Source organism: Otolemur garnettii, unplaced genomic scaffold (genome assembly GCF_000181295.1).
Source record: "Otolemur garnettii isolate 467f Iridium unplaced genomic scaffold, OtoGar3 scaffold00016, whole genome shotgun sequence".
NCBI lineage: Eukaryota > Metazoa > Chordata > Mammalia > Primates > Galagidae > Otolemur > Otolemur garnettii.
This window is the reverse complement of record NW_003852411.1, coordinates 11,033,536-11,039,417: the sequence shown is the minus strand read 5'-3', so window position 1 is coordinate 11,039,417 and position 5,882 is coordinate 11,033,536.

The window sequence follows — 5,882 nt, the reverse complement described above, 5'->3', positions numbered from 1 at the left end:
GGAAGAATAGGAAGGAAGGGGAGGAAGCTCATGGGAGGTACTACTATATCATGCCTCCCAGAAAGAACGGGGAGACTTGGAGGGAGAGGTGGTTCTGCACTGGGCAGGTGGAGGCCTGACCCAAAGCACCATGATTTATTACCACTATTATAACTCTTCCCATTAGGGCTAATTATTAGTCTTCTATATACACAAAAGGTAGGGGAACACACCAAAAAAGCATTTGTTTTCTGGTCACAAGATTAGGCAGAGTGATGTTTACACTGGCGGATAATGGAATTGAGGCTTGGTAGGTAGAGAGACCAGAAGCCCCAGGTAGGCGACAAAAGGAGATACAGACCAACATTGGGGTTTTATAGGACTGAGTGATGGTGAGAGGGAACTCGGCCAGGCCTCTCCTTCCCCATAAGCCAAGCAGCTTGAGGTTAGCTCTCCAGGAGTGTCAGACAAGATGGATAAAGGAAATGGCTCTGAAGATGGAGACAGACTGAAGTCAGGTAACTAGACAGAAGTGTCCAGAATCCAATTCTAAAAAGAAGACTTAGCTGCTAAGCTAAAGAAAATGAAATTCTACCTACATGCACATAGTTAAACAGAATTTAAACAAGAAACCATTTCCAAGAGCACTACAAGGCACACTAAAAAACAAGTCCCACTGGCTCTCAGACCCCTTACCCAGAGAAGTGGTTGGTAGCTGCTTGGCATGAACCAATATGGGCACATACAGGTAGTGAGAATATTTCAGTACTTTCCTACAGGTTAGTACATAGCCACTGCTCCAAGCCCCTGGATTGCTGCTCCCAGAGTTTTCATTTATCATTGAAAAGTCAAAGCACAAACATTAGGGGACCTTCAGGAGCTCTAAAGCCAGCATCCATCGCTGTCTGGCAATGCTGGACCAGCTGCTAAACAGTTTGAACAGCACTGGTATCCTTCCAGAAATATTTGCGCATACAGAGGCATTTCCCTACACATATCTCTATTTTCCTTTACATACAAGTAGAAGAACTGAATAAATACTATTCTACATTTTTCTTTTTTTGTGTGCCTACTTGGTCCACTTTTAAATGCACAACTAAATATAGATTGTATATTTTTCTTGCGGAGATAACATAATTTAGGCTATAGCTAGACATCTCATCTGAGAAATGGAGCATAGGAATAAAGAGGGAGACTTTGGAATAACCTCCGGGAGCTTTCCATTAAGCCCTGAAGAACCTTGACAGTGGAGACTGGGGAAATAACTCTGTAAACTGTAATCTGAGCACCCTAGTCCAGCTTCAGTGTCTTAAAGGCTTAGGTAGGAGGGATAAGGGGAACAAGACCAACCAAATCTTCTCAGAAGAAACCTAAGCCTCCCAGAACTCAACATTATTAGCACCTAAATTCAGTGGTTACCCAGAATCATACCAGCCTTGGGTGGAAAAATTTCAGTTTCACTTACCTCATTGAATTTTTTCCAGGGAGTTTTTCCTTCACTCAAAGGGAGCATAAAATGAATTTCTTCATAAAAGAGCTAAAATACATTTCTCCTAATTGTCCTATGTTTACTTCAATTACAGAAGGAAGCATAGAGTTTTAGTCATGAGAGAGAAAATACTTACAAACTAAACTTGAACACTATTTTTAAATATACTTTACATGCCCAAAAGTCAAGACCATTAGGTGTCCTCTTCTTACACATAAGTTCATCTTCTGAACCCAAAGAACCAGTATTTGGGAGGAGGAATTAATTTTCCATGTCTAATTTCTATGTTTCTATATATCCATTTTTAAAGTTTAGTGTTAACGAAAGAGAGATGGAAGAAGAACATTTAAAAATGAAGATGTAAAGTGCATGGATTTTTGGAGTAGGAGGACAAGGAAATGAGACCAGAAAACTTTCATCTAGTATTTTTATTGTTTTTTGATACTCTAGAAACTTTCAGACTAGAAAGGATTCTTACTGCCACCTAGTGGTGAGGTGAGTTTCCTACCCTATTCACAATAGAAACAGCTGTTAAACTTTGAGATGCTTTCAGAAGACATGCTTAGTCCTCTTTGAGATCTCTGGGGAACCTTTTACGGTATTGTTGTTAAGTATAATATAACTCACCTGTGGCTTCCTGACGGTCTGATGTTTGTGCAGGCAATAGCTAATACTGACTGAACATCTTTCAGGGGAAGTTTTGCCTCTGTAATTATTTGAATATTGTCAAAGAAGCTCTGTCATGCAAAATTAACATTATTAACTTTCTCTTCTGTTTACAACCTCTTGTGCCCTTAGTGTTCTCAAGCTGTTAGTCAAACTAGGCCTATATTTTCAAAGGTTTTCTCCATTTTTAGTTGGTGACCAAATATTGTGCACAATCCTCTGGCCATATCAGTCTAGAGATACAATTCAGGAAGAGGGGGCTACAAACTTGGCAATGAGGCCATGTTCCCCAGATTGAAACCATCCATGCCAGGAATCTTTCCTTCTTCCTCTCAAGGAGACGTTATGGTCCTCTTCATCCACAGTGTGTCCTCAAGAGTTCCCTGGTTTCCCACTTTTTTTGTAGCCCCATCCCTTTTGGCCAGGAGGGTTCCTACTATTGTATTAACCCCAGTCAACAGGGAGGAACCATCCTCCCATCAGTGCTAAAGTCTATATTCAGGCCACAGAGCTAGCACACTGCCCTCAGTTATCAGCCTCCACTCTTCATGCCATACTATTTCACCTATTTATGGAGTGCAGGCACTATATGGTCACATGGAATGGAAAAACAGACCCGAAATGCACTAAGAAGCTGAGTTCAGAAGGGTGTGTTCACTGGTATTAAGAGGAGGAGAGTGTCACCTAGATTGAGATGATCTGAGTGAGGGTCCTTGTGCAAAGGTTCCATTTTAGCCAAGATCTGAAGGATAAGTAGAAGTCAGCCAGGTAAAAAAGCATCCTGGGCACAAGCAACAGCCCCAGTCTCGGTAAGAAGTTGGGATTTCTGAGGAACTGAACAGAAATCCAGAATGCTAAAAACTAACTCCACAACAACAACAACAAAAAGAATGCTACAATATTTCAAGTTTAAATGGAATATTATTTGGCTATAACATGGAATAAAGTACTGATTCATGCTACAATATCAATAAACCTTGGAAATATTATACAAAATGAAAGAAACCAGATGCAAAAGACCACATGGTGTATAATTCCATTTCTATGAAATGTCCCGAATAGGCAAATGTATAGAAATAGGAGATTTGTGGTTGCTTAGAAATAGGGGATGAAAATGGGGAATGGGTTTTTCTTGAGGGAGTGATGAAAATGTTCTGAAATTGATTGTGACAATGATTGTATAGCTCTGTCAATATACTAAAGACTATTGATCTATTGTACACTTAAAATAGGTAAATTGTATAATATGTGAATTATATCTCAATAAAGATGTGATTTCAAAACATCTAGAGTCACCATCCCAGGTTAAGAAGACCAAATATGGAAGTATGTCTCTTCTGTTCAAATCATTTTTTCCTTCTGACCCTTTCTCTTTAAGAACCTAGTATCTGTTCACTAAAGGGCTAAGCCAGGAGATAATTGAACATGGTGCACTATACTGCCCTTTCCAGAGACCCCCAAGCATTCCCTAAAACCAGTTTATGTGCAAGACTTTTACTCAAGAGATATCCCTCTAATGGTTGGCACTCATCCTCAGAAGATTAAATCCTAAAAGATTTTTGTCCTGGGACCTATATCATTCCAACTTCTGCTCATGGCCTATTCTCTTCCCTGAAGATCTCTAGACCTTAATACAAAAATAAACCCTACCTTTTCCACCAGCCCCATTGACATACCTATTTAAGTCAGAATTTCCAGAAGAAACTCTCATGCCCATTACCTGGTTAGAAAAGATTCTTGCTCACCTATGGACAGATCTTTTACTGGCCTGTGATGCATAGCAACACTTTCAGATCCAACTTCTCTTTTTCCTTCATGGGTGTTTCCCAAAGTGGCAGTGTTTCAGCTGTTTCCTCTTCTTTGGTAAAGGTAGGGGAACCTTTCTGGGGGACCACCCCTCATATACAGTCAGTTCAGGAGCCTGGGTTGGGGCTCCACTTCCTGCTGCAAGGATGGAACATGTGGCCAGTTTGACCAATGTCAGTACACCACATCCCCCAGCTCTTCCCCCTACACCAAAACTCGAATAGTTTTGGGTTTCAAACTTGCATAGTACTGAACAAAATCTGACGTGAAAGGAGAGTTGAAGGGAAACTCCACCACGTTGCCAGACACTACACTCTGTACTTTCCCACTTTCTTTTTTTTTTTTTTTTGAACAGAGCCTCATGCTGTCGCCCTGGGTAGAGTGCCATGGTGTCACAGCTCATAGCAATTTCCAGTTCCTGGGCTTAAGTGATTCTCTTGCCTTAGCCTCCCAAGTAGCTGGGGCTACAGGTGCCTGCCACAGTGCCTGGCTATTTTTTGGTTGTAGTTGTCATAGTTGTTTGTCAAACCTACCAGCTCTGGTGTATGTAGCTGGCACCTTAGCTACTTGAGCTACAGGTGCCAAGCCAACTTTCCTACTTTCACTGTGAGAAAAAGGACTAGGACTTGGTGCCTGCCTTGAACACCTTGCAGTGGAATTGGGGGCAAGAAATAAAAGCATGGTGAGTTAAGTAGTGCTGATTAAATAATAGCGGGTAACAACAAAAGAAATATCATAGCCCTGCAACTTAGAAAAGGTTTTGAGGGCTGCAGTCCATTACTGACCCTCTTGCTTCCTATCCTTTTACTAAGCCCTACTCACTGTCTGAGACTTAGCTTGGCTATATAACTTCTCCCAGAAAGACCTTTCCAAAACACTTTCCTGCCTCAGCACACCGACACATAAACCCCCCTCAGCTCAGATAGAGTCTCCCTCAGTGTTCCTATAATATCTCCATATGGGTAGGAATACCATTGCACTTACTATATTGCTAACAATCAATGTCTCCCCCACACTTCACAGCAAGGCTCTGAATTTCTTAAAGGTGTAGCGGGGACACCTCTTTCCACAGGTGTCAGCCCTGCATCACAGCCCAAGACCTCCTGCTTTCTCTGGCTCGCTCCCCCAGTAAGTCTCTTGCATATCTAATCCCATCTTAGGATCTTAGCAAACTTCTTAGCAAACCCTAACATGTTATAAGGAATTGCTTTATACTGCCATACATATAGTTTGTTTATGCATTTAGAATATTGGTTTATTGGTCAACAACGTTAAGCCTAATCACCTATACCTTTGGAGTATTGATATTTTTATTATATTTAAGTGTGATTTTGAAAAAATTACTTACATTATCCCATTAAAATATAATGGGATATAATGGGAGTTTTTAACATTAAAAAAACCTAACCAATCACTCGACATAGTGGCTCACGCTTGCAATCCCAGCATTCTGGGAGGCTAAGGTGGGTGGATTGCTTGAGCTTAGGATTTAGAGACCAGACTAAGCAGGAGCAAGACCAGTCTCTATCAAAAATAGAAAAAACTAGTCAGGTGTTGTGGCACATGCCTATAGTCTCAGCTACTTGGGAAGGCTCTGAGGCAAGAGGATCACTTGAGCCCAAGAGTTTGAGGTTCCTGTGAGATACAATGATGTCATGGCACTGTAGCCTGGGTGACAGAGTGAGACTCTGTACAAAACAAAAACAAAAACAAAACCCAACCAACAAAATAGCCTGTGCTTTACATATCCTTAGGAGAACTTATTTCATGTAACTAGGGCTTTCTCTTTTTGCCTTTCTTTCTCTTTTTTTTTTGTTTTCTCTGCAATATAGAGTAGTTGTTAAAACCATAAGCTCTGGCTCAGCGCCTGTGGCTCAAGCGGCTAAGGCACCAGCCACATACACCTAAGGTGGCGGGTTCAAATCCAGCCCGGCCCCCCCAA